Genomic DNA, 12476 nt, shown 5'->3' on the forward strand with positions numbered 1-12476 from the left:
TGGTATCGGTATCGGTGCATCTTTAATACTAGCATATATACACCAAACATTTGAAGCATAGTGTATCATAAGGGATTTTTCATTATGTACACTACGGTTCAAAAGTTTAGGGTTGCTTAGACCCCAAATGTTTGAACGGTAGTGTGTATTCACGTATATATAGAACAAAAAATATGTAGAACAAACTCAAATAAAAAACTTGAAAAAATAATGAATTAGTTCAAAAGTGCAACTCTTTAGCATTCAGAAACACTAAAAGAAATTAATAAAAAAAATATTGTGGTGGTCAATAAATGTTAATTTTATAGAGCAGGGAAATATATATGGAATCATTTCATTCTGAGAGATAAAATATGGAATCATGGGAAACAAACAAAGAAATAACAATCAAAACACATCTCTAGTATTTAGTAGCACCACTTCTGGCTTTTATGACAGCTTGCAGTCTCTGCGGCATGGAGTATTCTTCATCAATTTGGTGCCAACTCTCTTTGATTGGAGTTGCCAGACCATCCTTGCAGGTCGGAGCCTTGCTGTAGACATTTTTTTTTGTGTCAATTACCACGACCGGTTATCAATCGGGTTGAGATCTGGGCTATTTACAGGCCATGACATTGACTGGATGAGTCTTTCTCCAAAGAATGCTTTAACAGTTTTAGCTCTGTGGCATGATGCATTGTCATCTTGGAAATTGACAAACATATTTTGAATTGAAGGGATAAGAAAGTTGTCTAAAATTTCAATGTAAACTTGTGCATTTATTGAAGATTGAACCACAGCCATCTCCCCAGTGCCTTAGCCTGACATGTAGCCCCATATCATCAAGGACTGAGGGAGTCTTGATGTTTTTTTCAGGCAGTCATCTTTGTAAATCTCACTGGAACAGCACCAAACAAAAGTTCCAGCATCATCACCTTGTCCAGTGCAGATTCGTGATTCTTGACAAGGGAATTTAATTTCCAAGGTATTGGATTAGGACTCGGTATCAACAGGTCCTCAAAATAAGATGACTCAGACTGGGACATGCAGAAATACGTATGTGTTCGGTAAATTCCTAGTATATACTGATTATGTATTGTTCATATGCAAAAAGAGCAAGCAGTTTTCTGTTTGAATAGAAAACATGAAGTTGGACATAACTGAGTGCCGTCTTTTATGTCTCCTGGAAATAGTAAACTACTGGGAGATTAGCGGATGTGGGAGAGGTGGTATGTGAAGAACATTATGAAACCTGGAAACACTTTCAGATGCCTGAGCATGTTACGTCAGGCCTAGTGTGTTTATTTACAGTATTTATATACAGTTTGTACATGAAAATTCTTATTGATAGACACATATGTGCATACTACAGTACATACCAATCATAAAAAGATGTCCATGAGCCTTTTCACTTAAATATGTCTGTCATGTAACGTTAAAATCTTTTCAAAGATCAGTATCAAGGCTTCAATGTGCTTATTATGCATTCCAATTGTAATTACCTGTAGTTTTGTTTTGTTATGTTTTTTTCATAGCTAAAAATCTCTGAAACAGAACAAATTAATATCCTATGAATACAAAATTACACATTATATGGGATTTTGTTTTCCCTTCTGTTAACATCTTTGACTGAGGAATGGATGCTATATACACACTCAACACTTGAGGCACTCGGTGACGTTAGCAACACTATGCTCTGTCCTCACTGGTGTAGTTCAGGAGCTTTGTCACACTCCCACTGGTCTCAGTGGTAGTATTTACTTGGAAGTGTTTTCTCTTAATGGAGAACACCTGTTGTAGAGGCGTGTGCTTGTGTCCTTGTATCTGTGTGTATTTCACCCAGGTCACAGAACTGCATCTTTGTTTAAGACAAACACATTGTCGTGCAACCTCTGCCTTTATTCCAACTAGTTAGCATATTGCGTTAGTTGTGTTCATATTGCGAAAGAGATGTGTTCAGGTTTAAAATAATGAAAATGCACACATCTTAAGCTTGAGACTGACCCAAACACCTGGTTTCCTCATCACAGATGGTTTTGTATGATAATCTGCCCACTACTGGGTGTGGTTTTGGAGAACACGTCATTACGTGTTATTTCAGTGCTCAGTGATGTACATTGTTGAAGTCAGGACAGGATGCAGCCGCAATTACCGTACTGCTTTCCTTTGGTTCACGAAAACATAATCCCAGGAATTGAATCACATGCAGCAGTGCTACTTAATGCAAAAACACAAGCAGAAGTAACTTGATTACTAGAAGTTTACAACTCAACTCAACTATCAAAGTTTAATTTGAATGTGGCTGCAAATCTACCGGAAATTTCCCAATGGATATACAGCATACATAGACGGACAAATGAGAAAAACCTAGTCAAGTCAAGCCTGTTGTCAGTAAAATCCACTTAGAATAATATTGTATAATGTCAAAGGTGGAGTGTACAAGTGAGTATATTTAATTGGCAAAGATAAATGGCAGGCGACATATATTTCCCGCAAAAACTGCGACTGGTAGTCTTCATCATGAAACATTTTTATACTGGTGCATAGACTTCATAATGATATTGATGGGATACGGGGTACGGGGCCGATTAATAGGGGGCCTATCTCCATCAAAGCTGACCGAGTGGAAACACAGACAAAGAGCTTATTACGTTGAAAATTCTTGTGAATAAATGCTTAAATCCCTGAATTCTTTATAGATATGGACGTAAAACAGTCTCAATTCTTGGTTAAAAGCTAAAAAACGGGCAGTTAGCATTTATTTTACGTAAATATGTTGAATGTGCTGCCAGTCTTTAAACCACTGTGGTGCCGCCTTATCATAACAAAGAGCTTTTTACTTTGAAATTTTTGGGAATATGTGCTTAAATCCCTGAATTCTTTTTAGATATGGACGTAAAATAGTCTTGATTCTTGGCTAAAGGTATGGTATCTCACAGTATTTTTTTTTACTCTATTTTATTGATATTTCATTATAATACTGACTTTTGTTTTGTTATGCATGCTTTTATTTTGGCGCAGGTAAGTAGTATACACAAAAAAGTCGCGCAGCCGAGTGAGAAAGGAAAGATAACAGTTTAGCTCGCTGTCTAGCTAAGCGAGGACAGTACAGTGACAAAACATAGTACATGTTTTTGGATAGTTATTTTGAGATTTAAAAGATATTAAGGGGTACTTAAAGAGTTAATTCCGACTAATTCGGGTTACGTCGTCAGCATAGGAACGGAACTCGTTCGTAACCAAGGGACTACCTGTATTTTTTTTTTTTTATGTAGCCGGAAGATAGCAACAGTGATTTGCGAATAAGTGAAAATGTACCTTACCTACATACTGTAACATGAGAACTGCAGAACCCTGGAGCACAATTATTTATGACCACCGTCTAAACTGCGGTCTGTTCATTACCATGTTAACATCTACAGGTGCCTGCAACCAAAAAGACATAAACAAGCTGATTGCATGTTGTATGTTGCTGCGTAAGCATTGTTACATTTCTTACTCAGGAACAGTAAAATGTGCTTTTTAGGGCTATAGTCCTAGGCTATTATACAGGGGTCGACAGTATCAATGGCCCGATGGCCCGGATGTACTTTTAAAACCATCAGGGCCACGAGAATGCTCCAACCGCTGGCCTAGTGGGGCTACTAAAAATAATACGTCAATTTAAAAAAAAAAAATCTTATTTCACATTAATTCCCAGTGGTTCCATGTTTTGATGACATTATGCTATTCCGTTCAAAGACAACCTTACAGTCTATGCAGCCAGCCATTGCTCTCAGTGAGGCATAAACACACCTCATTCGCTCCGATGTGATTCCCTAAAACCTGATTACTGCTGCTGATTGATTGCCAGTATAAAAGTACCCTCCTAATGTTATACTAATAGAGGACATGTTTCTGAAACCCCTGGCACCCGGTCAAGCACCGTGGAAAAAAGACCACTCAAGAAAGAGAACGTCACCGGAGGAGGTGAGGGAAAGCGAAATCCAATATGAAAAGAAAAGGGAGAGAAACTTTCAGCCCCAGTAGCGAGACCGCTGGAATTGGCTCAGCTGCGATGAGACAAGAAACAAGGTTTACTGTGAGGTGTGCAGATCAGTGCCCGTATATGCAGTCAAGTAAGTAAGAGAAATGTTAACGAGGATGAAACCTATGGTATGAACATAACGTGATATTTAATTCAATTCATTTCATTCAAGAAAATAATATCGACATAACGACAGTCTAGCTTGAAAATCGCTAGACATAATTGCCTTTGCCATCTCTTTGACTTCTAAATTGTTGCCACAACAACCAAGCCAGGGGAGACTTCCAGACAGTGGTAAGGGGAAGACAGCAAAGCTTCGCCCAGCCACGGGGCTCCGCAGCCTGCATCCCACTGGAGCTCCCAACAAAAACATGTCGGCGATACTGGAGTGATCATGGATATTATTATGGAATTTGAATAGGATTATTTGCAGTAGATTCATGTTTTTGCACTGTTTTGCTGCACTTTTGATTAAATCTAACTAAAAAGATTACTGTAATTTATGTTTTTCAAGCAAATTGGGTTTTTTTATTAATTATTGGGATCAATAACTGACCCAGTGACCTGGGCCAGTGGTTTTGATAGTGGGGACAGTTAACTAATTTACCCCTGCTATATATAGTTCAGATTGTATTTTAATAATATTTGAGGTCGTGGTTTGAGAACCACTCATACAATTTTCATTAGACTACTGAAACATTCGATAGCTGGAGCCATGCATTAAAATTCTGGTGATATTTGTTTTTGTTGTTCAATAAATATCTTGCTACATATGCATAGGATTATCTTTAAAATTAACTTCTCTTCAAAACTACAAAGATGCTCTTTTAATAAAATCAATGATTACCACACACTCACATATTGACATCCACACACATTCAGCTGTATGTAATTTGGCTTTGTTTAGGAGAGATGCCTGCAGACTGAGGTCATCATAACTCTGGGAAAACAGGTGTCTGACGGATGTGTGTAAGAGAAGAGAAAGATACGTAGCCAGTAAGGGAACATACAAACTAAATACCATATATTTTATTGCTAATCAGGGAATTGATACACATACAGTATTAAAATCAAGTAATGAACTTGAACACGTCCTCTAAAAAAAAAAAAAAAAAAACACAAAAAAAAAAAAAAAAAGCTCTGATTACAAAGTTCATTTTTAACAAATATAATTATATTTTTGAACATTTACACTGAAATCTGAACATTATGACCCTTCATTTGTTGCTTTTAAATACCTATGCTAAGACGTTCAACAGAATGCTCTGGAGTCTTAACACGTTGTTAAACTGCCCGATCGTTTCCACATGCGCTCTTATCTCATTGCCCTCCTAAATGAAAGCACATGTGAGATGTTCATAGTTAAAATAGCTACATGCCCAGTTAATACCCGTACTCTTGTACAGGTTGGTAGGTATTGTAGGAGCATGAATAAACATCAAGTAAACTAGCTGACAACAAATTACTATTACTCTCATTTGATCATATTAAAATTTAGATGAACTCCAAACATATAGCATTCTAAAGCACAGTGGATCTATGAAGGTTGAATAAAACTTTCTGAAGTAAAAACATTAATTTACTGGATTAGAGCATTCTTTTTATTCACAGTAAAGGGAGCGCTAAAATAAATGGTTTCTTTTTTTTTTTTTTTTTTTAATTAGTTTAAATTGGTTTGTCTATGAAGCCATGGACCCTGTTGCAATTCAACCTAACTCCATCTAGTTCATACTATTAACACTGATTTTATAATGCAATACTCAATTCATTCAATACTTTGTTACAGCATTGTATTTCATTACACTGTACATCCTGTGGTATGGTAATACTGCCATTTGAGTCAACTCAACCCTTTGTATTTGTCATGAATATTTATGAGCGAATGAAGCCTGCATTCATTGAACATGCTTTGTTTTATCTTATATTTATGGAAATCATTATATTAATTAACTTAAACAACCTTTATAATTGTCTCGTACAACGTGGGTCTGAGTCTCAGATTGAACAAAGATTGTGATTAAAAAAAAAAAAAAATCACTAAAAAAAGGATGTAAGAACAAGGAAACTTATGATCATACTGTGTATATGATGGACTTTTATTGTTACATCAAAAACTTACAAATACATTGCAAACGTTAAAATAAAGTACACATAATGACTTTTCATAGGCAACAAATAGTTATATATTCTGTTTTCGACATCAGATTTCACCTTTCTTTCCACATCAGGGGTGGGTAGAGCCAAAAAGTAAGTAAGAGTAGCATTACTTCAAAATAATATTTCTTCAGAAGTCATCGGGAAAATTTTACTCAAGTACAGGTAAAAAAAGCTTTCAATGGAAAAACTACTCAAGTACTGAGTAATTATTTATATATTTACCGTATTGGCCCGAATATAAGACGGCCCTGATTATAAGACGATCCCCTCTTTTTCAAGACTGAAGTTTGAAAAAAAGACTTTTTGAACACCAAATTTTTATAGAAAAATAATTACAGTACATCTGAAACAAATGATTATAACAATATATTTGAGTGAAAAAGCATGTTATTTTGCCTAATCAAATCTTAATATCTGAACATTTAAATATGTAGACCAAAGTGCAATCACATTCGTTAACATATGGCTTCTGGTTTTTGAAATGTAAATAAACCAATCTATTGTGATAAAACAACAAAATTGCAATAACTGCATTAACCATCAACGTGAAGTCTAAATGTAAGTATTGCATGTAAAACATTGCAATAAAATAAGTAGCTGAGATCTGTAATGACAGAACATCGCTTCAATGATATCTGGCGCCATCTAGCGTCGTGAATGGGTATAATGTCTAGACCGAGAATATAAGACGACCCCCACTTTTTCAGTCTTATTTCAATGCAAAAAAGACCGTCTTATATTCGGGCCAATACGGTATTTTTAAAACAGTAGCATAATTTTTTTTGTCATTATACGGTCATCTAACTGTTGTTATTATTATACTATAATCTATTAGATGACCATATTAGGTCAAAAAATACCAGAATGATTTAACTCCAACTGAAAAAAATAGAAATGAAAATCACCCGAAAGATAGATTTTCACCTGAGGGAATTCGTTACTTGTTGGGGGGACGCCTCCCCTGTCGAAGTCAGGCCCTCACAACGAGCAGAATGTGTGCCTGTCCTTGCGCTATTTCGCCAGCAGACAATATATGTATTCCATCGATGATGCTCAATATCTGGGTAAGAACACTGTACGTCGTGTGATTCGGAAAGTGGTAGGAGTGGGGTATGGAAAGGCTTCAAATTGATTGTTGAAGATTCTATACAGAAACCTGTGTCGGCTTCGCTGAATGTAAACGAATATATTTAACAAACTTTTCCAGTGTTATTTCGTTGTGTAAATGCATTTATAATGATCATAAAAATATGTAGACTATTTAAACATTGAGAAAACCTGCGTTTTTTTCTGCAAATTCGAAGCGATTAAAATAAAAGTCAAATCCACGGATAGAACAGACACATTTGTAAAATATATAAATGTTTATTGAATATGCATCTTACAGTCTTGTTTAACAGTAAGAATTCGTTACAAAAGACTGGCTTTAATTTCTTATGATTATGCACAGGCATCGTCACAAATGTGATCACACAAAACGCAACCACGTAACGGATCCCCGCATTTCCTTCTTCTCCTGAGTCCTCACAAATATAACATAAAGTTTCAGGGGGTTTTCGGGCCTGCAAATCAAGTTAATTGATCGGGCCGGGTCGGGCTGGATTTTTTTAAGCCCGATCTATACCTCTACTCTGAAGATGTTCAAAAGACATACATACTCGTACAGTCAATGGGACTAAACATACAATCATCCTGCTTAATGTGGTGATGCACATACGAGAAAATATTTCTTACAGTTAACGTACCAAATCTTATTTTATTGTCCTGACAGCAGGCTTTATTTCTTTTCATGGACATAGGGTTAGGATTAGGGTTTGGACATAAGTAAACTGGCATACTGACGCCTTCGCATGATCTGTAATTCACTGCCAACACACCAGTCGCGCTCTACTTGGTGAAGTGGTGTTGGATTTCGCGTTGAGGGTGGATTTGAGTTCTTCATAACTTTTATCGCGTATTCCTCGTCTATGAAATAAGGTGCGCTTGCCTTCGTCAAAAGTTTTGTTTGACTCTGGTATCTGCCCCCTTTTATGTGAACGCGCAGTAACTCTGATTGGGTTAACACATGTTCAACAAATCAACCTCATAATCAGCGTTGTAGCACCGATTGACCCCAAACTAGGTAACCAGGTTTTGTCAACCCTGGTTTCCCGCTGGTACCCTGGGTTACTTCCGGGGATGTTGAACTCCGTTCATAGTGCAGGCCACAAAATTCGCTCTGCTTTTCCGTGGTGTATTGGTGCCAAAGAAAAACTAGGAGAGAGTTTGAAAACCGCAGTTTTATTTTTGAAAGCAGTACTCTATCTGGAATACTTATTTTTTTATGCCGTTTGTTATGCCGTTTTAAAGACGCAACTTGTTGTGATGTTAGAACACCAACGTATAAGACTGGACTGCAAGCTTGTGTTGTGTGCGGTGATTTATCTGTAATGTTACGTGTAATTGGTATAATGGAATCATGTCATTATTATTGCTGCATTTTATTGGTGAGACTGGGTGTGGCCACTGTGCTAGTAAAAATAAAGAGAGAAAAAAAGTAGCGACTAATACAGCCCAATGTAGCGGAGTAAGAGGAGCGTTTCTTCTTCTCAAATCTACTCAATCGAAAGTAAAAAGTATGGCTTTGTAAAACTGCGCTTAGAAGTCCCTTTTTTCCAAAAGGTTACTCAAGTAAATGTAATTGAGTAAATGTAACACATTACTACCCATCTCTGTACCACATGCAAAAAAAAATCTCTTTTTTCACAATGTGTGTGTGGGTGCTTTCCTTGAGACTTCACTGTTGCATAGATGTCATATTCTTATACTGTTTGTATACATAAAAGTACATTGGTACCTCGTCATACGATCGCTTTGACTGACACACAATCTTTTTGACATCCGACGTAAAATTTGACTCGCTATTTGTTACTACATCTGAGTACATGCTCCAAATACAACGACTAATGACAGCGCCGCATTTCTTTGTTTTCCTGCAATACGGATGCACAGGGGATTTTCTTGTGAGAGAAATCAACATGGGTTCCAAGAATGGTAGTGCAGATGGTGAAAAAAGGAAAAACGTGAGGCTTACCACTGAAATGAAGATGGAAATGATAACAAAAATATGAGCGTGGTGGGCGCGTCTGTGAACTGGCTCAAAAATGGCTGTGGAATGTCGACGGTCTCGAAGGTCCTACTCCGACCTCCATTCGCCAGTCTTTATAAGTTAAGGTGACAATTATTGTTGTTTTTTCTCCTGGCGCTCACTACACTTTGTCTCTGTGTTGTGTGATGACACGTGAACACCAAGCAGCTATCGCTATTGGCCTGCTCCAGACCAATGAGAACGGGCCAATAGCCACTCCTGACCAATGACAAGGCCGCTTGGCGGCACTGACATGGCGGCGGCCGGGAAATATTTCAAAATAGAAATCCCGTCAATTAAAATCAATGGCTGCATGCAAGATTTGCAGCCTGAAAGTTTCGAGATGTGGAGTTAAATCGGCCAGTTTCAATACCTCGAACCTGATAAAACATTTGAAGACGAAACGTGAACAAACACAACGAGTTTGAGCCTGCAAGAGCAGGACTTCTATCCAGAGGAAGGGCGCTGGACAGGTGCAACAATCTCTGGTCAGTTCACTACGTCATCTTTACTTTGTCTTTTACTTAAAGAAATGCTGCAGTAATTTAGAAATTAGGGACCCCCCCCCCCCCCCAAAAAAGGAGGCTAATAGAGAGACGGGATGCTGTAGTCAATTATTATTACTTATAATTGTTAGCGTCCGCAAATGCGGAAACAAGGTTGGACCTCGAAGCGGACAACAAGCGGGGGGTACGTACAAGGGTTTAATGATTGCAAACAAAAAGTAACACGCGATCGCGGGATAGTAGAAATAACAAAAGGAGTCCGTGACAGCAGGTCGACGGAGCTCAATACTACAAACTCGAAGGTTAACTAAGACGATAGGCAGCGAGCCAAAAAGCCAAAATAAAAACACTCAAATACCTGCACAGGGTAGAGGTTACAAACGAGTGCAGCACACTAACAGAAAAAACCCAATGCAGGGGCATAACAAGCAAATGTAGCGAGACTATAGTGCGAGATGTCAAATGGCGATCAGCAAAGCAAATATCTCGGCAGCCTTCTCTGAGCTCACCCGTGCTTAAATGCTGAGTTGATGAGCCCGCATTGGATTCAGGTGTGACGTCAGGAACGCCCCCACTAACAGCCCAGCAACAAAACACAATCTAACCGCAGCAGAATGTGACAATAATTTCATGAAAGTTGCACTGTTTGGCCTTTGAGAGGTTTAAAAAAAGTTTACTCAGTTCATTCAGAGTTTATTATTATGAACTTATTTTTACTTTCTTATTGTTGGGCTAGTATTATACTTTGTACTAGTCTTTTTCCTATTTTGCAAAGGTAAGCAACAGCCTGACAAAGCCTTGATAGCAATGATTTCACATCGAATTATGTAGATCTTTGGGGGAAAAAAAAAAAAATTATATGTATATATAAACGGGGTGGTATCGGTATGGTATCGGTATCGGCCGATACTGCATAGCCAGGTATTGGTATCGGGGCCAAAAAATGGTATCGGTGCAACACTAGTTTTAATCATTTATTTCAGAACTTGTGCAACACAACATGCCTATTAAGGATGCAACAATACTCGGTTTTATATTAAACCGTTCGATACGCCCTCTTTGATTCAATACGCAAAAAAATTTGCTCCAAATGAAAAGGTCCCAAAATGTATTTTCCGAATTTGTTTTTGTCGTCTCTCTCGCTAAAATTTCAGGCGCATATTTGCCTTAAAAAAACAAACTCTGCCGCAAGCCGCCCCCCTCCTCCACTACTCCCCCAAACTGCATGAAAGGTGGGAGCTGTGGCGCATGAGGATCATTGCTCGTGAGGACAGACATAAACTTAAGGAGGTGGCTTGCCGGCTTCAATATTGTGCAGATCCATTCTTTGACATCATTTTGGGTGAGCTAATATGCTATCCCCATTCGTACATATTAAACAAAGAGTCTTCACGGATACATACAACAAAGTCCGCAAATACATTGTTGCCGGCTGCTACGAATACCTTCACTTTGACAACAGACAGGTTAAGACCGTAGGTCACAGGGAGCTAAGACACGGTTACATGATGAACAATGAGTGGGAAATTAAGAGGGCTGTACTTCAAACTCGTCCTGTTTTTGAAAGTCGATTGTCAAATGCTGGTATTGTGCAGTAATGAGCAGACGTGACGTCTCTGGCATTTGTTAACTTTTTTTAATGGCCGACAACACTCACGCGCACACACTAGATATCCTCAAATAGCAACCTAGATGTGCTAAGTTATATCACCCCATGTCCCATGCCATTGGCTGCGTGAGCCCAGAGTGATCATTGGACGCGTAGTTCATATACTACATCGATGAATTAAAAAACGCCATGACCGTATCGAAGTTAAGCAGGCCAAATCAATCTAGTGACTATACATAATGCTGCAAATATTGTTAATTCAGTACGTAACACAGATGGACTCGGACCACAAGTAGGATGTTTTTCACATGTGGTAAACATATCTGCTAAGAGAGTAATAGCAATCAACAGTGTGCCCCGCCTCACTTTACAAACAGTAAATATTATTCTCAGCACTTTCATACGAAATTTCTTCAGATCAGTAAGAAGTAAGTACATAAATATTATTCGCTCTAATACATGTTTATATGACGGCATTGTTATTTTTGCTTGTAAGCAAAATAAAAAAACATGGGGAAAAAAACTTGTATTTTTTGTTTTAATGCATTAAATGTATTGAATCGAATCGAAAATTGTGTCCTTCGTATCGAAAATCATATCGAACCATGGCTTAACTGTATCACTGTCTCCTTAATGCCTACTGTCCGCTGCATCTGAACATGAAATGTGAAATAAAAAGTCCTCTCTCACTTTGTCAAGTCAGCCACACGGTGTGTTCGTACACTATGCAAAACACATCCGCCAAATTAGAACCTGATTCGTTACATTATTACAGGCATTAGTATTATTATTACTATTATTATATTATTATTAGGGCTGTCAAAATTATCGCGTTAACAGGCAGTAATTAATTTTTTAAATTAATCACGTTAAAATATTTGGCGCAATTAACGCACATGCCCCGCTCAGACAGATTTAAATGACAGTACAGTGAAATGCCCAAATGTTAATTGGGTTTTGTGGAGTTTTGCCGCCCTCTGCTGGCGCTTGGGTGCGACTGATTTTATAGGCTTCAGCACCCATGAGCATTGTGTAAGTAATTATTGACATCAACAATGGCGGGCTACTAGT

At 37.9% G+C, this 12476-nt stretch overlaps 1 protein-coding gene across 7 annotated transcripts in view; it reads left to right on the forward strand.

Annotated features, from left to right (window-relative positions):
- The window catches only part of LOC130905156 (transcription factor 4-like), a 356325-nt gene that overhangs the window by 299805 nt on the left and 44044 nt on the right, over positions 1-12476 (forward strand). The window lies entirely within an intron of this gene.

Source organism: Corythoichthys intestinalis, chromosome 17 (assembly GCF_030265065.1).
Source record: "Corythoichthys intestinalis isolate RoL2023-P3 chromosome 17, ASM3026506v1, whole genome shotgun sequence".
NCBI lineage: Eukaryota > Metazoa > Chordata > Actinopteri > Syngnathiformes > Syngnathidae > Corythoichthys > Corythoichthys intestinalis.